The 24,314-nt window shown below is 34.7% G+C and overlaps 1 long non-coding RNA gene across 1 annotated transcript in view; it reads right to left on the reverse strand.

Annotated features, from left to right (window-relative positions):
• Positions 1–2,133: 2,133 nt before the first annotated feature.
• The window catches only part of LOC140327780 (uncharacterized), a 33,760-nt gene continuing 11,579 nt past the window's right edge, over positions 2,134–24,314 (reverse strand). The window contains exons 2-3 of the long non-coding RNA XR_011920120.1: positions 8,434–8,504; positions 2,134–2,529 (exon numbers count right to left, since the gene is read on the reverse strand). This is a non-coding gene — a long non-coding RNA (uncharacterized lncRNA). The remainder of the gene's footprint in view (positions 2,530–8,433; positions 8,505–24,314) is intronic.

Raw genomic sequence — 24,314 nt, forward strand, 5'->3', positions numbered from 1 at the left:
GGGTCATGATCCTTCCCCATTACCTGAATAAATCATAAAGTCTGCACAGACCACACAAGTAGGAATGTTTGTAAGCCACAGGCAATGCCTCGAGTATGTTATTCACTTTCAAAAAAAAAAAAAAAATACACAGCAAAACAGAATGAGAAAGAAAAGAGCAAACAGCAAGTTGTAGGAAATGTTTAGACGTTTTTATTTAATCTCTTGAGGTAATGTGGAGACTATCTTCTTTTTCTAAGGCCAGGAAATGTAATTAAAATATTTTGAAAATAAATAAATAAACCAATGTTGCACCTCCTGTAAAATGTTTTCATTTGCAAGAGTGGAAAAGTTTCCTTCAAGGATTTGTGACAGCCCTGAACCACTGTGTGTGTGGCAAAGAGGACGACACCTTACTGAGTCCAGCAGTCTGAGCAGAAGAATAACAGGCTTAAATATTCTCTGTCAGCATGTCCAGAGAGACTGTCACTATGATCTGACAGGTTTAACTCGTAAGGAGACTTCACATTTCATTATAATTTCATGTTAATATTGTTTATTATTAAAGGGTCGGTCCACTCTGAAGTGATCTTACATTTTTATTTTTAATTAAAAACTTAGGGAAGTATTAAGCTGACACACTAATAGGCTTTCAGATCTGAAGCTGAAGTTTAATCTGTTTATACTTTGCTTCCCCTGGTTTCTTATTTTCCACCTCATAAATAAAGTTGTGCAATTTTTACAGGTGCTGTACATAGCTTACTGAAAACATCACAGCACCCTATTCTGTACTACTCTCAGGAACCCTTAACCCCAATGCAAGCAGTAGGCTGCCTCTCAAGGATTTACACAAATTCAAATGCCTTGAGGTATGAGTTTGTCTGATATGCTGTTGCTTCCAAAGCACATTGTGGGAAACTCACACGGTTCAATGACATCATAGGAATATCAGTTCAGGAGTGGAGCCTGTACAACTGTGCAAGATTTAAGGCAGGCTGAAGTTTAGCCATAAGCAATCATATCCTTTCTGCAGAATTTCTTCGGCTTAGGTATAGTTTTCTCATCAATGACTTAGTGCTGTGGGATAAGATAAATAAATCTGGAGAGAGAAGTGGAGAGAGAATTCTACAGATCACTATAATACATCCTTATTTTATTTATTAGGAATAGATTTTATTACTTGCCATCCACGATCCATAAAAGTTGGCAAGGATGCATTTTTTGAAGTAATTAGGGAGTACATCTCAAGTAGTAACACACACTTGCAAACATCAAAAGTCATTTTTTTCATGTTTATTCTTTCTAGAGAGAAGTGGTTTGTACCTCATTGCAGTTTTAGTGTTCCAGCCTTTTAAAAATAGACATTTGCTGGGGGAAGTAAGGGATAACAATCTGTATAACAACATTCTTTCCAATTTCTTGAATCATTTATAAAGTCCTTATGTACCTTTTATGTTCCAATAGTTGCAATAGATGTAATTTACTCATGATTGAAGCAATTCGAGATGGTCCAAAATTCAGTGAAACTTTGTGTCTTTTATTTTTTCGAATTATAACAAATTTTAAACTATATTTTGATTTTCAAATCTTAGTTTTAGTTCAATAGTGAGACATTTTTATATGAAAAGATCAACATGAGGTCCCACCTATTAATATCAAAAAGATCCAGGCATGCATCTTGTGTGGCATCTTGAGAAAAAGAGGGCAATGATCATGAAAAGGGACCTTTATCCAATGTTGAGGGACCTCTTCTTAAGATGGGGTAAAATTGGTAGGGTACTTATGGTTGAGTCTGTAAACCAGATATCCACTCCCCCAGGAATATGAATATAGGGGTACATTAACACATTTCCACAGTTTAAAAAACTTTCTCACATGCTGGCTCATGTCATTGAACAGACAATAGCTATTGCTTTTGTTATCACTTATATAAATAAAGTCTTATCATAGAGATGAAAAAGTTAAAACTAGTTACCAAGGCTGCTAACTGGGGCCCCAAGAAATCATCTGTCTGGTGGGGTGCAGGCTGTGTTATGTGCAATGATTGCCAACAGAGGTCCATGGGTACCATACAAAGTATGTTACTTTGTACTGAAAGGCATATGGACAAGTATCATACTGGGAGTGTGCCAGTGTGTTGGGAGCCCTCAATCTATAGAAGCATTAGACTAGACTTGGTGAAAAAGCAAACTTGGAGGATGGGAACAGAAGATCAAGTTAAATTGCAAATTTCCCTTACCTTCATTTTTATGGAACAATGGAGGGTAAAAGAAAATTAAAGAAAATTGTATCTTTTAAACCTAATTACTGTTACTTTAGAATATATCTAGCTACCTTGTAAAACCATTGCCTTGTAAAACCATTCATCCATATAACATGCAACTTGTCATTTAACACATAATTTCCTTCTGAGTTTAAAATGCTCCTTGATAAATAGCTGTGGTTAGGTTGCACGCAATATTAGCAAAACCCATTATGGCTGGTATTCAGTGATTCTATTTAGTGAAAGGTATTCTCAGACATCAAGGGATGCCATCAATTTTCATCAATCTGTAAAAGAGATAAAAAGTTCAAATTTTAAATAATACCACCAAGCAGGCAGTCATTACCACTAACAACCTCCATAAATAGTTCTGCTTTGCGTTACTAGCCCCTCTGGCAGTAAAAGGGATCAAACATTTTCCACCTATTAAGTATTTAACAAATCAAATGGCTTTAATACGCTTGTGGAATCTAAAATGATGTTACACACAAAAACTTCTGGGGAAGTTTAACAGTCCATGAAAATAATTGTGTAGCAAGTAATGAAAAGAGGATAATGTACAGTAATGAGAAATACACCACAAAAGCATTAAGTACATTTTGAAGAGAAACCGTTATGGTCTTGGATCAGCTTTTTTATTTATTTTTTTACATTTACAAGATGAAAGTTTTTATTATTTATTATTATTTAAAACAAATCTCTATTGATAAATTAACATTTGAATCAGGGGGCACCCATAACAATATTTTGCAATGAATTCTGAAATTTTTTAGAAGGAACTTTAGTCTGGCAAACAAAACACCAACCAACAAGAATTTATCCTCCCCTATGTGCAGTTTAGTGGAAAGTATTGGAGCCCATTTAATAATATTATTACATAGTATTTATATAGCACTGACATATTTACAAAATCCATTGTCATGTCACTAGCTGTCCCTCAAAGGGGCTCACAATCTGACATTCCTAAAGTTTAAGGTCAATTTTGGGGTAAGGCCAATTAACCTAACTACATGTTTTTGGAATGTGGGAGGAAGCCAGAGTTCCGTGGAGGAAAACCACACAAACACAGGGAGAACCTGCAAACTCCATGCAGATATAGTGTCCTGGCCAAATATTTAACCTGGGACCCAGCGTTGCAAAGGACAGAACGCTAACCTCCGAGCCACCGTGCTGCACCGTACTGCATTTACTGTATAAATTGCATTACTGCTCATTTATTTTGATCGCCCATCCTTTTACCCGAATTAATGACAATGGGTTGCCATGTTCTAAATGGCACCACAATGCAACACACACGTATATCTATACGATGACATGGACATGGTAGTAACAGGCAGTAAAACATACATTTTACCATCACTACACCACATAGGTGTTAATGGAACTCCTTCCCCCCTTTTACATAGATGAATTGTCTTAAAATTATCTATTTAGACAATTGTTTACAATATATCAATTATCACTATTTGAAATGAATTTAATTAGTATTATCGCTATGTAATCTCTATGTAAGGTTACAATTCTCATATAGAAATGGGCCTCTTGGAAGTTTGTAAAAAAAAAGAAAATGGTGACTGTGTGTTGCTGCTACTGATATGCTTGTTGCCATGGCTACTGGTGCTAGCTTCCCCTGTGCCATGCACAGAGGGGCGACCCTTTTTCTTGCTGACATCTTGATGTTCACTGATTGCCATTTGATGCTTTGCAGAAATTCTTGGTTTGCATTAGCTCAATAAATCAAACATGGGCCACACTGCAATTTAAAAAAAAATGGTGGTGTTAGGATTAACTAAAAAGGGAAGGAGTAGTTGCTTCCTCTTTTTTTTTAGATTTAATACTTTTTTTATGATTAGGACTAACACATTTTCTTTAGTCCAGTAAAAAAAAAGATGCATTTGAATAATATATAGTCTTCTATCCAGCCAAAAGGTGGAGCTCTAGGTTCCTTTTCAATTGTTTAGTATATTAAAAGAAAGCCTGTTATTTACAGTTGAGCTATCATATATATAAATATATATATATTTCAGGTGTATTATTAAAAAATGTAAAAATAAAGCAGCCACATCCTGAGTAAAAAAGCCTGTCCTCTAGTAGCATACCAAAGAAAAGGGCCTTTGTTTTCTGTGTTTAAGCTATAGTCTCGACATGGATCCAAAATGCCCCTTGCTAAATTGGGCCCAGGGTTGAAATGTCATGTTTTGCTCTATCTCTGACTCAGCTGAAGGTGTGTTAGACTTTTGCCAGGAGTCCACTACTTTTTCTAAAATTTTTATTGCATGTTTGACAAGGTATAAACTTGAAATAATATAAACACTTGAAAACAGTGAAGCAAGTCATAAGAGCCACATACAACAAGCATAATATGTGTTGCAACACAAAAACTAATACAGTTGCCCATCTGTCCCTGCTCTAAACATCTGTTCCTGATGCAGGATCAACCCCGTCTATTAGAACAATTGCAAGCAGAAGCCTACCTCCAGGTGGTAGGTGAGAAATAGGGGGGAAAGTCCGTGAAGGGCAGCTAACTCATCCTAAAAGAATATTGAGAACTGAAGTCACTCTACATAGCTGGTTCCTGTCCCTAATACTTTAGGATGGAAGGACATTTATAGCTAGGTAGAAGGAAAGAGCAGGAAAAAGCTGCCTGGGCTTAGCCAAGTATCATGCAAGGTGTGCAACCACAATTTTACTCTCTTACAGTTAGAGATTAGTATCCTTGTTTAGTATATACTGGTCTCATATATACGGTAAATGTTCAATCGGGGAACAACCTCCTTTGTGTACTTTGTTGAATTTATTAAATGTATTGAAATGTGTTTCATGGACACTTGTTTTTTGCACATTTGGAACATATAAACCACATTTGCCAATCAAACACCCCTCTTTTCTCTTTGCTTTTTATTTTGTTCTAATACTACTCCCTTATTTAAGTTAGTGGGGGGAGGCAAATTGACACATACAACTGAGTGAGGTGTCTACAATTTCTATTTTCTTTCTTCACTTGGTTGAGGTAAGCAGACCGCAAGTCACATAGAAATATTTGATGTTTTGCACTCTTAGTTAAACAGGTGGTATTTATGGAGATACATCTAATGCAGTAATGGAAATTAAAACTTTTTGAATCTAATAGTTGGTTATTTGCATTTTCCATGTGTATGCATTGGGTGAACTGTATAAATATGGAAAATGTTTAGTAATATTTAGCATGTATTTGTTTTTTGTGGAAATATTTTCTGAAGTGACAGATTTTGTAATAGTTAGTATTAAAGTTAAAGTGTACATTGTGAAACCACTTATACTTAAGAATTTTCAGACCATGATTAGATAGATAACTACATAGAAAACTCTGTGGGAGAACATGGATAGGTTATAAGACAAGGCTTTCCTGTACAGTAAACTAGGAAGCCAGCAGATAATAATTAACAGTATGCTGCAAAGTGAAAACATGCAGGGTTTGCGTGATAAGAGTTATCTGCTACCTCTAGAAAACAAAAAGCCCAGATAAAAACTTCAAACACATCGGGCATTTTTTATTAACTGTAAAAAGTGATGTTATCCATATCTCACATGATCTTTGTGAAGGTTTTTGTTTACCTATGTCATTGTATAGCTAGTAATTGAAAAATTAAATTAATTGACAGTAATTGACATTCTGTTCAACTTATTATGTAATGCTGAAGATGTTTCACCACTCATCTAAGTGGTTTCATAAGTTCAAATTTTATACCATTTGTACTGTATCAGCATGGGTAGCTCAGTCACCTTAATCAAATTACCACTGAAAAGTGACTAGCTTCTACTAGCTAGCTAGTAGAAGTTGCTAGCTGGCATACACTGATTTATCTTTGGCTACTATGCTATTGCACTACGTTGAGGGTGTGGGTTGGTCTACGTTGGGGTACTCTGGCTCCTGCATACTTACCTCATTCTGCAAAGATTACCAGGTATCCTTTACTCTCAAAGTATATTTAGAAGCAGAATCAGCCATGTTCATAACAGATGAGAAACATGTTTTTATTCATATTTTCTTACTTTTCTTCTAACAATTAAGTAAATAAATTAGGGGTCGAACGCTTGGCTCATTGGCTAGCACTCCTGACTTTACAGCACTAGGTTACAGGTTCAAATATGGCCCAGGACTTTATCAGTAAGGAGTTTGTATGTTCTACTAGTGTTTGCCTGGGTTTAATTTTACACATTTATAGTACAATCCTAAGCAACAGGGATAAGGGGGCGAAATTTTAAAATTAGATCTCGCAGCGAAGCAAGAACAGCCTGTGGTAGCGGAGCTCCACTCCCCTGATTGCTCTTGCAGCCCTGTAGTATGTGTTCTTGAATAGAGATTCTCTATCCAAGAACACCGCAGTCCCACGGCTGTGCTCATCATGAATGAATGCAGCCCTGGTAATCATCCTGTGAAGATTCCCACGGCTACATTCATTGATGAGCACAGCCGCGGGACTCACACTGACAATCCTGCTGTGCGCGATCCCAGGACCCATTGGAAGTTCAAAGCAATGTTTGAGAGAAAGTCAGAGGCATTCCTGCTCATCCCTACTAAGCACCAATTATCCTACAATGGCCAACATCAATTACCTGCTTTTTAGGCTTTCTGGAGGATATTTCACTACTCTCAACTGAAATTTCAAAATCATGAAAATCTTCGGAATCCATCAACCCCTTCAATTTAAACAAGTTTGCCAACTATCTGTAAACTCATGGACAGTCTATGAAAACATTATTATAATAATAATTATTATTATTAATATTATTATTATTAATAAACAGGATTTCTATAGCGCCAACATATTACACAGTGCTGTACATAAACATAGACAAATTTGAGCTGTCTGTGATGCTCATTATTTGAAAGGGGCATCTTATACCTTGTTAGTGTTGTGGGCAGCATCATGACCTTGATATAATCAGAGTGTACACTGGGGGTAATTTGCCTGATTTAGTAAAGCTTTCCAAGGCTGGGGAGGATACTCTTTAACCAGTGAACCTGGGTGATCCAGCAAATCTGCAATGGATTTCTTAAAGTAATTTGCTATTTTTTAATAAATGTTTTCAATCCTGGATCAGATTCAATCCAGTTATTTTTAGATCACCCAGGTTCACTGATAAAAATGTATTCTTCAGTATTGGAGTGCTTTATTAAATCAGGCCTAATGTGACAAGTAGGGGTGTTTGGGTGAAAGTAGACTGTAAATTTAGGTTTTAGGTTGCATTATTTTAGTTTTCTGTACTGATTGTGTATTGGAGGCAGGAAATGATTTCATCAGAAGCTGAATTGCTTACAAGTGAGTTGCGCTGATGGTCTTGAATGGGCATTTTAATATATGTTGGTGTGTGTATATGTGGCCTTAGTGGCAGCAAGGGAGAACAAAGACAAAAAATGAGGATCTGAAGGTCCATTATTAGGGGGCTTCCTAAATCCAAATAAACTCTCCACCCATAGATCCCCCCCAGGACTTGTGTTGTAGTGATGAGGTCTTCTACCTAACATGGATCTTGCCACCAATTTGTTTTTTGCCTAAAAGGAAGGAGGGCAAACATTAAATTGTCTGCATTAAAAATGCCTCAAACTGCTCATAATATTTGCACAGGCATTTGCAAACACCTCTACAAGTACTTTTTTACATGTTTCCAATCAGTTCCTATTTCTATAGAGTATATGGTCTAAAACTGAATAAAGTATTGAAACAACGGCAAATCAAAAAATGAAAAATGTATAAATACTAGAGCAGCCTTTATCAACTTTTTTCCATCCTTGAGGAACCCTTTAAATCATTTCCAGGTCTCAGGGAACCTCTGCTAAATTTTTTGAGGGTCAGTGAGAAAAAGGCATCTTTTATTGAAGGTCAGTGGAAACAATTCCCCCTATACAGTGGGGGCAAGAATACCACCTTTATAAGCAATTAAAATCATTAGAGCCATCAAGATGGCATTACCAAGTGGTGTGGGCCCCAAAACCATGCAAGTATAATTAAATTGGAGATTATTAAGCCACCGTTTGAGGAACCTCTGTCAACCTCTGAGGAACTTTGAGGTTCCAAGGAATCCATGTTGAAAATAGTTCCCCAAGAGTGACAACATTGCTCCTACATAGATACAGTATTAGCAAGCATTTTCATTCTACTACAAATTTGACAAAACATGAGACAAATGAGTCAATTCAGAGGGAGTACCTGGGATTTAGCTAGACATACCAAGGTCTGTAAGTATGGCAAAATGATGTTCAATTTGAATGTCTAATAATCTACAAGAGAAAAGAAAAAATGATTATTTTTGGGATGTGCATACAGATTTATCTTATTTCATATAGTTTGCTTAACCCCTTAATCACCCCCATTATGTAAAGATACTTAAGGCTTGGTCCATTTAGAGAAAGTAGTGGCTAACATACATGCAAACAGAATAATCTTCTAGTGTTTGCTAAATGATGAATACAGAACCTCATAATGTTAGTTGCACTGCATTGTCAATACATGCTATTGTACTCTCTATGCATATCATATCAATATAAAAACCCATAGTAAACACTATATTTGCAACACTGCAAGTTGCATGTAAAAGCTATTGCTTCTTTATGACTAAAGACAACATTATATGCCAAAAAGAGTATCTACTATCAACCAATTAATCCTTATATCAATAAAAATTAATGATTTAAAATATTTTGCCATTAGATTATTGTTTAAGGCTAAAATACAGTTCATCAAAAAATTACTTGAAAGTTTGTGAACCCCTTTAAAATTGTCAATATTTTTATGAACGTGACCTAAATCATCATCTGATTTTTAAATAAGTCTTAAAAGTAGATGAAGAAAATATCAAGTATAAATATCAAGTATAACAAATGAAACAAAAAGAATACATTGTTAATGTAATTATTGAAAAAATAATCTAGTAACATATAGTGTGGCAAAAGTAAGTGAATCATACTCTCAGTATTTGGTGTTATTTTCTTGTGCAGCAATAACTGCAACTAAACATTTGCAGTAACTGTTGATTAGTCTTGCACATTAGCTACGGGGAATTTTAGCCCATTTCTTCAAACAAAACAGCTTTAACTCTTGGATGTTGTTGGGTTGCCTCACATGAACCATTCACTTTAGGTCTTTCCATAACATTTGAACGTGGCGATTATATAACATGTACTGGACCAGATCTATTCCAGGTTTTCTGGATCACCTAGGTCGCTGATGAAAGTTTATTTTCTCCAGTCTTAGAGAACTAGAGAGATGTAGCAAAACATGCCGAAACTAGAACACTCCCACCACGATGGAATGCAGTTTTTCTTTTTCCAAAACAATCCTTATTTAAGACAAAAAAGTTCCATTTTAACTTCATTCGTCCACATAACATTTTTCCAGTATCCTTCTGGTTTGTCCACATGCTCTTTTGCAAACTGTAGATGGTCAGCATTATTTTGGGGGAGAGCAGTGGCTTTTCTTTGCTACCCTGCCATAAACATTGACATTTGTCAATGTGGGACAGGCCTTTAAATGCTTTGTATGTACCTTGGGTTCCTTTGTAACCTCTCAGTCTATTACACACCTTGCAGTTGGAGTTAACTTTAGGTAGGGTAACAAAAGTTTTGATGGTTTATAAGATTTTCCTGCTATATGGGCATCAACAACTCTTCAACTTAAGTCATCAGACTCCTCCTTTGTTCAAGCCATGATACACACCCACATATGTGTTGTATGTGTGATCAAGTTTTGCTGGATCACCTTCTTTAAATAAAACAGGGTCTATGATTCACATCAGATTGTTATCCCATGGATTGATATATGGATATGATAACCTAAGGATTCACTTTTGTCACATCCAGATATGTTATGATTGATGGTTGTTGGATCATTATTTTTTCAATAAATATATGACCAAACCTAATAATTTGTGTTTTGTTTACCTAGGCATTTTTAGCTACGTTTAGGACTTGATTGAAATTCAGATGATCTTTTAGGTCACATTCATATAAAAATATAAAAAAGGGATCACAAACTTTTAAGCACCAATGTATGTAATTATTTATGATCAGTAAACTTCCTTTTCTGGGGCACAGATATTTCCCACATATAGCTGATTACCGAAAAATGAATCCTTTTGTACGACATTACTGTCCATTTCCTGTAGACCTCATAACACTAACATATAACCATCAATTTTATAAAAAAGGAATATAACGCTAGCCTTTACAGGGAAGTTAAGATAGATGGATGAAGTTTACCATATATTTGTAAAAGGTATTAGTCCTGTATCATAGGTTTACTGGTTCTTCAACAGATGAGAACAGGTGTCACAAACTCTGTTACTACAATGGTAAGAAGAATATCCATGTGAGGTTTTCCTTTGGCAATAGCTCATTACTCAAAGTTGAGAACTGTTTAAAAATGTAGCTCATCATCATCATCATCAAGGTATATATAGAGGGTATTGTGGTAACAAGAGGTTTACATGGCTGTCTTCTTCAGCACCATGGAGTCATGATAGATGCCAGCTGCCAAAGAGGTCAATCCAAGATGCTTACACAATCCTGTCTTTATTCTGATGTTTATTATGTTCCCATGTAGTAGATATCTGATGCTCTAAAACAGTGCAGCCATATGTCAACATCTCCCTGGTGGTTATGAAAGTTCTAAACAAGAGCAAGGGTGCATTGAACCTCCCAAGTAAACTTTATACAACAGATTCAACAGAACTGTAATTATTTATAAAGTGATGGCATAAGGCATTTCTGGATTCAAAACTAAGTTTAAAGTCACAGTAATCATGTTAAAATAGTTTAAAAACTCTAAAAGCCATTCCGATCAGGAATTGTTGATCTTGTAAAATGTTTTATTTAATAACCGATTTGGCATCAGTAACTACCATACCTAGAAAATAGTCAAGTCATTGAACTAGGAGCAAAATTTATATTTGAGGATACGTTGACTCTGTGATAGTGTAAAAGGCCAGATACTCAATACTGAGCAGGTGTAGAAAAAATGTGGTAGGCTAACACTCTATGAAATTTAGAAAATACTATCTTTCCTTGCAATAGTCAACCATGACCTTGTACAGGCCATTGTTTAAGGCATCAGTATTGACCAATGGAATGACTTAGGGGGCAGGAGAAAATGGGGCTTTTGAAAGTTCTGCATATATCTCTGAATATCCTAATAATTATGATAGGTGGTTTTTGCTGTAAGTAAAATCTTAACAGAGTTTGATTACCATACCATTCATGTTTCACTCTATTATTTAGAGTATCTTTACCTCATACTGTACATGATATGATTACCTAACAAAGTCTCTGTTTACAGAAGGTCACAAGTGTAATAACTGGAAACCATGATTTTCATTATTAGAATGATAAAAACTGTATTGTAAATTAGCTACTCCCATGAGCTGCACATCCACTGCTATGACTACCTATAACCTAATAACTGTTGAGAGATCAGCCATATAGCGAGTACGTTGTTTTTAAAAGGTTGATCCAAAGCTGATCCATACACTTCATTTATGAACATAGCTATTGTCAAAGCAGGAAGAAGAGCTAAACTACATAAATACAAATTAATCCAATACAGTCTGAAAATTATACCTGAAATATCATTTTGTAAAATAATGTAAAATAATGATATGTTATTAAGAATATTTACGTCAAACCCATTCTTTTTTTATATGTATACAGTATCTACAGAATTATTTGAAACACTATACATCAGCGCTGCGAAGAATGGTGGCCTATATAAATCCTGTTTATTAATATTAATAATAATAATAATAATAAAGATAATAATATAGATTCCCTTTAACTTTGTTTTTTCCTTTGTATATTGCAAATGTACACAACCTAAGTTTGGGGATAAATGTAAAGTAAAATATACCAAGCAGCACAGATTGTTTTAATGTGTTCCAAAAATGTTGCATATTTAGCTACATGCTCTTCTGCTGGGATAACAGTTAAACAAAGTTGTAAATGTTAAACAGTCTTCTTTGTAGGTGGCCAATTAATACTCAGCATTCAGGCTGGAAAAAATCTTTGGAGTATATACATAAGGAGTATAATCTCTTATCTGCTTAGGTATTATCACATTTTTAGCAAATCCTACAAACTTCAAACACAGCTTTAATGGGATGTGGTGCTAAACATGCAAAGCAAAGAACAAGGTTTTTAAGAACATAATCTGTTTCAGAAAGTTTCAAAAGAGCTACTTTGAAATCCTTTCTGTTATTATCTCAGAGAAGTTTTATCCTTTCTACCCAATCAGTTAGTATTGATAAAGGCCAAAAGGGTTTTGGAAATTTTTTTGGAGGCATTCTTTTTTTTCAACTTGGGAGTAAACTTGCACTTATGATATTGTTTAAATGATAAGTTTAAGGATTTATATTTTGTATGTGAAAGTCTTTGGAATTTCCAGACTAATGCACTGCATTTTCCTAATACACAACTGAAGATCAGTTTAGGAAACGAGTCTAAAAAAACACAACGTAAAGTTGAACTCCCGGCACAAAAACTTTCATTGAAATATATTCTTCAAGTACAAAAAATATAAATCCACTTTGTACTTTTTACCTGTTTGATATCCGCCATTTTCTGCTTAGTTTGAGAGTCATCAATGAAAATACATGAAAAAAAAGAACATTTGCATGAATCCAAGCTGTTCTTTGTAATAAATATCTCTTTTTTCCAGTCATTGTGAATTCAGGGGTTAAAAAGAACAAGATAACTGTAGGCTGTCAAATGACATCTATGGCTTACTAACTTTACAGTGGAACCTGTTAACAGAAGATCCTTAAGGTCTCCAAATGTACAGGAGAATGTTTGCTGAATGCGGTTAGTTACAGCTAGATGAGGCAGCGATTTTATATTTGTAGTGCCTCCCTGTAATGAATACATATGCTCTGTATGCTCAACTCCAGAGGTATTCACAACAGCAAAGGACCTTATACTATCATACTATTAGTGTTGTTTTAATGTATTTATACCTTTAAAAATATATACATAATGAAATGGTTCACTCTTTTCAACTCTTTCAGCAGATAGAGTTCATTTTATTTTAGTTAAAATTTCCAAAATTAGGCTTACAAACGGTTCCTTCTCTGTTTTCCCGTGTACAATCTTTGCTTGTTAAAATATCTTGTAATAAATTACAGTTTCACAAAATTCACTGAATTGACTTTCTTTGCAGATCCATTTGTCCTTCTAGAAAATTCAGATATGGATAACAACTAATTTTTTGCAGACAAAAAAAAAAAAAACATTCTAATATTGTGAAAATTCTACTCCACTTGATGACTGGCTAGAAGCCTAGATAAATTTAATGTATTTAAAATGTGACCATATTAAAACAAATGCAAATGCAAGTCAGATCAAACTTGGTCAAATATGCTGCAATCAGTCAAGAAATCTAGAAATGGTTTCCTTGGCCATTTTAGGAACCTTGGACGGCATGGGGAAAACTGAATGAAAAAATTAATCACATTTTCTGTTCCATCCTCGGATTGCTCTGAGAAACAAGATGATTTTTACACCACAATTGAAAAAAAATGCATGTGGATATCTGTAACTAATTGCTGTGATGTATGCAAAGTATGCATGCCAGTTGTATTTGGGCAATGCTTACAAAAATCAGCTTTAATAAAAGTAGCAACATGGAAAAAATAAAAATTCAATTTTAAAATCTGTTCTATAGGTTTCACATGAAGGAAGGTTGTTGGTAGATATTCTTCTCTATAAATATTGTGTCACTATGATGTCAAGTCCTATATTTCATTGCTCAAATCATTCTTCCTCCTTGTTGGCATGAAATAAAGTACATTTTATACATGTTTTCTTTGTAAAGTGGTACAGCTTTCTACATCACCCATGATTCCATAGGGGAATGGAACCAGTTGGTTTCCAGCACAAGCTAATATTTTTTTTGTACTGGGAGAGGGGCTGTGCAATGAATACATAAATGCAGTACCATAGGTCACTTTTTGTACCTGTACTTTTAGCCATTCATTGTAATGCTTATCAAAAGAACACTTTCACACACAAGGTTGTTTGTTTTTACAGTGCATTTATCTCTGAAAATGACAGTTTGTGCCCAAGTTACAAATACACAATTCTTAAAAAGTTAGGAATATGCAGTCTAACTTTTTATGCTGTTATAACTTTGCTTCCCGAAAAACAGCAGGAAAGCCCCCAGGCATTTCTGAAATGCTTGTTGACATGCAACAGTGTGCCAAATTTCCACCTTGGCTCAAAGACACAGAAAAATGTGTAGTAAAATCTTACAAAAAAATCAATTTAAAGTACAGTCTTAATACACTTCAGTAACATCCTCTACAGTGTTAAAGCATTACTTTTTTTCTTTTTAAACATAATGCTTGCTGACTTTTTCCTTAGAGATACAGTAATGCACCTTTAGTTAATAAGGCAAAGTCAACCAATAGGTTGGTAATTCTATTTTGTAACTTATGTCATTATTTAAAAAGTTCAGTTTACATTTGAGTAAAACATATTGGTAGCAAGAAGACGTTTTATTAAAAAAAAAGAAGAGACTCTGTATGTCTCTTTCAGCAAAGCGCACAATCTGGGCACATCTTGCATGTCAATGCGATTTATATCAACGTGGGCTTGTAAATCAAGATGCCCAACCTGGTGCAAAAGCAAGCAAAAAATTTAGTGACAGCAAGGTAGATTGTGGACATTGGATTGCTGGAAGGAAGCTAAGTACAGAAAACATTTCACATATTTGGATTAAGGGTCATTTTCAAGATGAACCTAATTATTGAAATAATCAAGCTAGCAGTACAGTCTGGGCATACCATGAAAACCAATGTGATGTGTAATTAAGTAATTAAGCTGCATTTTCTAAATAAAGTTAAATAAGTTAAAAGTTTTCACACTACAGCACAATATGAAAATAATATAATGGGCCTGGGGATGTACTAGAGGAATTTCCCCTGCCCTTACATGCAGTGAGAATTTCTAAAAAGCTGTGCTCCTTGCTGTCAACAGCCTTGGATTTCTTCCTCTGTACCTGCAGCAATTACCTAAGGTTAGACGTAGTAATGACTGGGTTAGACATAGTAATGACTGGTCTTTTAGGTTAAAGCAAACCTTTGAAAATATTAATTGTAGAAAGCACTAAACCTGCAGAGTGGGCACCTCTATATGTATGCACCTCTGCTTTTCTTCTCTGTAGGGTCTTCCTTTTTTGTATCTTCCCACTAAAAGTTTTGCACATGATTCATCTATTTAAAGCCCAACTTTAACCAAAGCCTATTTATTAATAAGCTTTGGTTAAAGTTTGGTTTAAGAAATGTTTTTGAAAAGATATTAGATTTAGATGTACCACAGCTTTCAGCCTTTTTTATTGTGAACGAATATTGTCCATGTATATTTTGTATCTATTCATTGGCATTATTTTTGTTTTTTTCATGTGAATATCTAAAGTAAAAAGTGACCTGTACTAATCTATATACTCTATACCTTTCAAACTATAAACAAGAAATGCTGTAGTCAATTTGAAGGATAGAAATACAAGAACTATGAAGCAACTTACCACAATGAAAAACATGTGTGAAACTAGATTAAAATGTCACCAAGGTCACACCCCATGTACCGGTATTGAGAAATGTCACTACACATTGATCTTAGTGGGCAAATGTATCCAAGGTTTTGCTTGCATACCTTTGTATGTAAGAGTAAGCAGTCCATGCTCCGTCATGAAATCCAGATGCTACTGTTTCTCTGGTCAACTTCACTTAGCAATATTATGTTAAAAACTAACACACTTAAATGAAAGCCTAAAATTGCCTGTGATCATGTTAGACTGAACTATACCAACATACCATGAAATCATACTACAACAGCATGGGCCTTGTCAGGAACATTTCTCCTGACAATATTAAAGCCACAAAGTATTTATTGACAAAGCAGTTTGTATATAATAATTTTTCAAAATGCTAATTTTTCATGTTTTAAAAACCCATATAGCTTGACGCAAACTAACATCCTAAACATGTAATATGATGTGTGCAAACTTGGTATTTTGCTTGCTTGCCTAACAGAAAGCGTGGAATTTCACCAAACAGTGATTATTGAAGTAGTGATGTGCCCATCACTCCATTATTCTAAACTGTTCTGCTTTTTTTCTTGGCTATGTGTTTTTATATTGTCCTATTAAAATCAGCACCCCACTATCTCCATCACCATGTGATGTGGCAGAAAGTTGCCCTCCATCACCATGAGATGTGGCAGAAAGTTGCCCTCCGTCAACATGTGACATGGCGGACCTTTTTCTCCATCAATATATGACGTGGGTGGCAGAATCCATTAATATTATTATGAAGTATCAGCAAACTGATGACATGATTCCCCCAAGATTCTCTTCTCAGGCCTTGTAGAAACTTTACAGCCAAGTCTGTACTGACCAGTAAATTATATTAAAGTTTGAAATGTTTAACTGCTGAGATAATTTTAGTGGTGAGTGAAAACACAAATCACTTGCCAAGCCATAAATTGATGTGGTAAAGCAACAATTGCAAAAACTATATTGTGGTTTAAAAAAAACATTGCCATATATATGCACTATATAGTTTTTTAGACATTAACCCCACTTCTTTATTACCACTCATATGGGTGCATTCTTCCAACCACTGTGATGTGGAAATAAAAGCAAGGGTCTCTTCATTGTATTCCTGTGCTTAAATATAGCAAAAGAAAACATAAAACAACATCTCTATCTCTGAGAGATTTGCATAATCAATAAAATCAACTGATGTGTTTAACTCAGTACACACCGGGTGCAATCCCAATATCGACAGCACTGGAAATCAGTGCTTCAGAATGGCCACTTGATTAAGTAAAAAAAATCTCCTGTGCTTGAATCAAACTTTTTTTCTTCTCTGATCTCGAAATCTGTATAAATGAATATCTATAAAAATAGGTTTACTATAAAAAAAAATTAAAAAAGCAAATGTCCAGGTACAAATATACCATATGCCCAGTATATATACTCAACAATATAGATTAACCATGATGGGATTTTTCAGGTACATACACAAATATGTCACCTATCCATAAATGACTTCAACTTTATTAAATGCAAAGAATAAATGACACATTTGTATATGTACCTGGTTTATCTATGTTTTTAAAACAGCAGAGATTTTTAACATTCACATGACATAAGTGTTTTCAGCACCATCAGATAATTGAATTAGCATCCAGAACTATCAAGAGCTCATTAAATTTGAAAAAGACCACAGCCACAATGTCTCACTTGGTATTAGGCATGTACCCTTAAGTCACCAAGCCCCATCTGATGTGTTTTATCACTTGGACTACATCAGAGGCCACTGCTGAATTCCAGGTGATAAAAACCAAACATCTGCAGTAGCTAGAGGGTCTACCTCTGTGAGAGTGTTTAAAAAATCCCAGTACCTCCTACATTGCAATGAAGAAACATGACCCTGCAACATGTATGTCAAGGCACTTTCTGCTTTTACTACGTAGTGGTCTCCAAGCATTCTTACCACCCAGGGACAAGTGGAGTGTCCTTTTTGCTTGTTTTTCCAGCCTGCAATCCAGGAAATTACATCCAGGCTGTCTTGTCTCCCAATAATGGCTGCCTAGTGAGAGTTTCTCCAGCTAGTATAGATGTGACCTGGGTTTCTATGGCATGGCTGTTTCTAAGCTACTGGGGGCAGGGTCCTCTCCTTCCCCTGTGTCTGTATCTGTCTGTCATTTGCAACCACTATTTAATGAACAGTGCTGTGTAATATGTTGGCGCTATATAAATCCTGTTTATTAATATTAATAATAATAATAATAATAATAATTTTGTTACAGATCAAGCCAATGTTTTATAAATACCTTCACTGTCTAGTTGGTTCTTTATTGTGCTTTTTCTGTGTTCAGCCTTATGGCAATTAGTATATATTTATCAGAATTTATCAGAGGTCTTCATCAGGAACAATAGAAGCCATCAGTGCCCTCTGATGAAGTCTGCATTACAAAACACATCAGAATGGGCTTGAATACACATAAATACACCCCAATACTGCATGAGGTATTGGAGATTGGGACCATGACGGTGATCTGTTACTAATCTACTAAAGCTCCATATGCACATGTGGTTATCTAATAGTTCTAGATGCACTTACATCATTGAGTGTTCTCTTCTTTTTTTCAAATTTCTTATAGATGTCCATTGATAATAGTATTTATTGTTCATTGAAGACTGCATATAGAAATACAGACTTGTTTTATGCTTTATTTTCCTCAATTATACATTTTTTAATTAATATTATTGTGTGTGCTGCCTATTATTTAGTATTTATCAGTGAATTTTAGAACACATAATATTATTATTAAATAATATATACATATTCAGATGATTTTAAATTGACTTACAAGTCCAACTTTCTCAAGGAAGTAAATGGGACACACTACTGCTACGATTGCTCAAAAATGTCTGCAGACACTTAAAAAAAACATTTTGATTTTATATTCAAAATTGTACAATGTACAGAACAAGTAACAATTAGCCTGTCTTGTACCTTAACGTTTAAAGTCTGTTCCTCAAATTTCACACTGTTTTCTCACTAAACTGCTGTCAATCTGCTCCATAATAACCTTGTCTATCTTTGCTGCTTGTCTTTAAGAACAAGTTACAACAACAATGTGACTGTAATATGAACTTACAGTACTCAAGACCAGTGAGCACCATTATAAACCTTGTGAAAATGATGACCTTTGTGATAATGATGATGATGATGATGATGTGTTCTGCAATAGTGTTTATATTTTTACATGGACATGGTGCCTACACAATCCAACATGATTTGGTGTGGAAAATACCTTTCAAGACAAACTGAAAATTCAACTATACTTCCACAGGTATTATACTTACAATTTTTAAAACTAGTTTGACGCAAACCACAATGCACAAAACAACCATGTATGTATATATGTATTTGGTGAATCAATCTAATCTGGGGCAAACCAGAAATACGTAAGTTGGTTTGCCCATTTGTGGCTATAAGGCTAAGTCTAAACAAAGTACTTTTAGTCATTAGAAACTGGCAGTGTTTGGATTCTGAAGCATGTTCATTGTATTTTAGCTAACTTTTGATATTATTATGTGTACTTTATATACTGGATCAGAATATCTGAATATTGTAAAACAAAGAAGCTAAAAGCCATACAGATAAAAAAAAGCACAATTTACTACAGAATTTTTTTTTTTTTGCTGTCCATAGAGTTGTCAGGGTTTTTTTGCCAGCTGTATACCTTTGGGGACATTTTCCTTCACTTCATATCCTACAGATACACCTGAATTTAAAAGATATATCCAAAAGTAAAGGGAATTTTTTTCTGAGACATTTGTTCTTGGAACAGGCATCCCCACCTTTCCCTATACCTGTTTTTCTCAGGAAACTTTTTGGTTTTTGGTTTTTCCTAATTTTCCTTTTCAATGGCCGTCTTCAAGTTAAACGTGGTAAATGAGGAGTGAATTTTCCCAGTGAAAACGGTAATTCTAACATATGGGAATTCTGAGAAAGCAGAGTAAATCAATGAAACATGTTGAAAGGGGACTAACTGATAAACTACAATACTCACAAAGTCAGATCACAACTTACCTTGTTTCTATAGTATCTATAATGTATTTGTATACAGTACTTCGTATTTTTTTATTTATTGACTTATTTAAATTAAATGGATCATTTATCAGCACATGAGATTGAACCATAGTGCTGCTGTCCAATTTTTTTACTGTTAACTGTTATGGTTTTTCTTGACCAAACATAAAGATGTTTGCTTCTTCAGTATATATTTTACATGCTTTTATCACTAAGCATACAACCTGTTTTAAAATTAGGACTAATTTCAAATGTGATGTCTCTATTTCTAATAGTTTTATGTAACGTTTATATATTTTAGTAGGATGTAACTTTAATTGTGCAGTCTAAACACTTGGCTGATGGAGTTTATTGAAACTTAATATGTCACTACTTTCCTAATGTTATCTCATATCAACAAATTTCAGTTCAAATATACAAAGGGAATAAAACCAATATTTTGTCTCACACTGTTTTAGCCGAAATTAAGTAGACAGGAAGAAAAAGAAACATAAAGTAATACAAGTGTGATATAATGAGAACATCCACTGTAGGTCGTGCAAGTGATCCAGCGTTCTATATGATTCTATGTTCCCTAGAGAGCAGGGAGGAGGTGGAACGCTAGTCAGGATCATTGACCCATTCTGCTCCCACAAGACGTAAAGGTGAGAGGTTAAGAAAGCTTCACTCAGTGAGAAAAAAATCGCAGACAAGCTGGCAGAAATTGCAATAGCAACAACAGAAGCTTTTTATCATTTTCTAAGCTTCTTTTCATTTTCTTTTTTTACCAATCATTTTATTAGCTGAATTCCAAATACTGATCCCTAATTTTTTCAAAAATTAACATGCTTGGCAAAAAAAGGTGTTCAAATACAATATTGATATGTGGTGTGAAACAACCTAAGGCAGCTATAGAGTAATAAACTTAAAATTAAGTTACAATTTTTCTTTAACACTCATTATTTTCAACCATGTTATTGTTACATATTTATTAATACTAGTGGCATTAAAGACATACTAAACATCTCCTTACACATGCTAAAGTTCCATAATAATAATAATAATATTAAAAGACAACCTAGGCATGCCTAAGGTGCTTTTTAAGAATCAGGTACATTGCTTAGAATAACAGTATGATAGTGAGAATTCTAGTGTTTCTTAATTGGTCAGAGAGTAGAACGTACATTTTGATTCAGCTACTGCATTTTGAAAATTTGTATTTCTCTATGCTTTTCTTAACTTACCAGGGTAGATGCTGTCAAGCAAATGTATCTGTATTTTATATGTGCTAGTGTAAGATTTTTCCTTTGAAGATTGGCTATATGGTTTAACAGGTTCCCAGGGTTGATAAAGTGCTGTAGGATGGTCCAGTGTCCATGTGTGTGCTGGTTGTGGTGTCAAGGGACAGAAGCTGGGGAGGTGGATTGTGGGAATGGTGGGGAATTGAGGGAAAGGTAAAAAGTGAGATAATGTACTGATTGTGAAGTCTGTAACAAAAACTGATGTGTCCTACTAACATTTGCTATGCAGGACTTGAAAAATAGGCATCTGATTCTGTCCCTCCTGGTAATATTATTATTATTATTTATTACACAGTATTTATTTAGTGTCATCATATTACGCAGCGCTGTACAAAGTCCATAGTCATGACACTAACTGTCTCTTAAAGGAGCTCACAATCTAATGTCCCTACCATAGTCATATGTCATTAATGCAATCTAAGGTCAACTTTTAGGGGGAAGCGAATGAACCTAACTGCATGTTTTTGGTATGTGGGAGGAACCTGCAAACTCCATGTTACAGGTGCCTTCTTTTCATTCCTCAGTGGCAAAGCTGAAGTTAAACATTTATTATATTATGAACAAGGGGTGGGTGATATGGGTGGGGTAATACAGATTAAAAAATTACTTATTCCAGTTTTTTTGTAAATTACACAATGCATCTTCAAATAACATAAATCATGACAAAATATTAGGGATATTGGATTGTGGAGATGCATAGGGCCAAAGAGGGTATTTCCTCACATGCACATAGAGTGCTGTACTAAGGTTTGACTTGCGGCTCAGACCTGTGCTGACAAACACATTAAAACAGAACTAAACTTTAAAAAAAATAGGTAGCATTTTTAGGGAGAGCAGCTATCTTTGACTCTTACGCCATAAAACCCTTCTTTAGCTTACTGCTAGCAGCTATTTAGTACATATGTAGTTTATCCTGACATCAATAAGAGAGTAGGACCCAGATGAACAATGCACAGGATTCCCTCCATTAGTGGCTATCCAGTGGCGGTAGGAAGGAGACACCAGAACGGAAGAGGACCAGCATAAAAATCACAATGGCGACAATAGATCAATGAGGTGTTGTGCATTCCTTGCATTGCTGGAGGAGGCCAGACTAAGATCAAATGTGCCCACTAGGGAGCATTATGGCAAATATTTTGGTGACCTGCTGTAGCTTTAGTCTCTCATTTGGGACTCACATCAACAAGTTTTTTTCTGCATTTGACTTTAACTGACTTGACTTTTGCATATAAAGCACACTTTAATCACAAGCTTGCCCTCTATTATTCATGTGTGAAGTCGGGATAAACATTCTGAGGTTGCCTTTGTTCTGCTAGTCATAATTAGTCCTTTCTTGCCATTGGAAAAAAACTGGGTAAACACAGCCCCCGCACCCAAAATCATTTTTGAATGGTACTGTGTTTCAGTTGTAAATGCAACAGTCATGAACAAAACCTAATACATACATTCTAAAACATACACACTCTAAACCTTTTACTGCAATTCCACCTAAATTGGTAAACAGAGTTTTGTTGGTTTTTCCAATAATAACTTCAGAAGCATAAAAGCTGGTTAAGAGTATAACAATATCTGTCACAGCAATCAGTGTATTTCCTTGTGGGTTGTCCATAGAAGGGAGCAATACAAATTGATGTGGAATCCAGAATCAAATACAGACAGATTTTGTAGAAACATTTTTTTGGATTTTACATGGCAACAACCTTGCTCTTATATATTTGTGTTTGGGTGGTAAGTAGAGAGATTTGCAGAAACACTTTTAAACATATAATATCAACTACAGAAGCTGAGGTTTAATTGTGAGAAGGAGCACTGCAGCAAAAGACTGCAAGCCATTTGCTTTGTAAATGACTATGTAGCAAATATGTAAAAAGATTGGAAAAACATTATCAGTTCATACATTTTTTTTTTCATATCTTTCACTTCCTATACATTTTTTTACAAATATATTAAAAAGACTATATTCTCTAAAGAACATATGCCTTATTTTTAAACATCAGCAGGCTAATATAAATTAATTATAATTTTCCATTTTATATTCGAAACTAATTAAAAAGACAATTGTTAAAGTGCAGCAAATCAAGGAATATTTTTATGTTGTCTCATTCGTATGTAAACCACTCACAATACCACTGTTTATGTAAGGCCACTGCAACCACAGCATTTATGCATTTTTAGTATTCCAGTAATCTAACCACAAACTAGTCATTCTGCCAACTGCAGCACAATTTAAACAGCTAGGACACATAGAAAAGTGCCAAAGCTAAGGAAGCACATCTAAGAGCTTATATTGGCACCTGCTTTTCAAGGCTGTCAGTCTTGATCATTGTGGTCACAGCTGCACAACCTACAGTCATATGATGCTCGTGGAAGGACAAGACTAAGAAACAAAGATTTCCACTTCATCACAACTAAACTTGCATAGAAATAGCAATTAAAGGGACAAACTAATGATTATGATTAACTGTATTAATTAGAAATATATGCTAAAAATATATATGGTAAATATATATAAAATAATTCCTATTATTACCCAGTATTTATAAAGCGCCGACAAATTATGCAACGCTGTACAAAGTCTATAGTCATGTCAATAGCTGTCCCTCAAAGGGGCTCATGATCTAATGTCCTTACCATAGTCATATATCTTTCATACAGTCTAGGGACAATTTTGGGGGAAGCCAATTAACAAAACTGCAAATTTTTGGGATGTAGGAGGAAACCGGAGTACCCAGATGAAACCCACGCAAACACGAGGAGAACCTGCAAACTCCATGCAGATAGTGTCCTGGCCAAGATTCAAACCTGGGACCTAGAACTGCAAAAGTCTGAGTGCTAACCACTGAGCAATATATACATTATATATATATATATATATATACATTATATATATATATATATATACATTATATATATATAAATATATAATGAGAGATCTGTGTCAGGACTATGTACATATAGCACTGGAAATCCGAATCAGTAAAAACTCCCCTGAGTGTGTATATAATCTCCAATTTCCATATCATTTATGGGAATATATGAATTTACCATTTTGCTTTTTTTTTTTTTTTTTTTTTTTTTTTTTACGTTTAATGCTAGGCAAGAGCCCTTTTTTTTACTAAACTGCATACAGGCTTTAAAGCTCAACTCTGGACATTTTT

Source organism: Pyxicephalus adspersus, chromosome 3 (genome assembly GCF_032062135.1).
Source record: "Pyxicephalus adspersus chromosome 3, UCB_Pads_2.0, whole genome shotgun sequence".
Taxonomy (NCBI): Eukaryota; Metazoa; Chordata; class Amphibia; order Anura; family Pyxicephalidae; genus Pyxicephalus; species Pyxicephalus adspersus.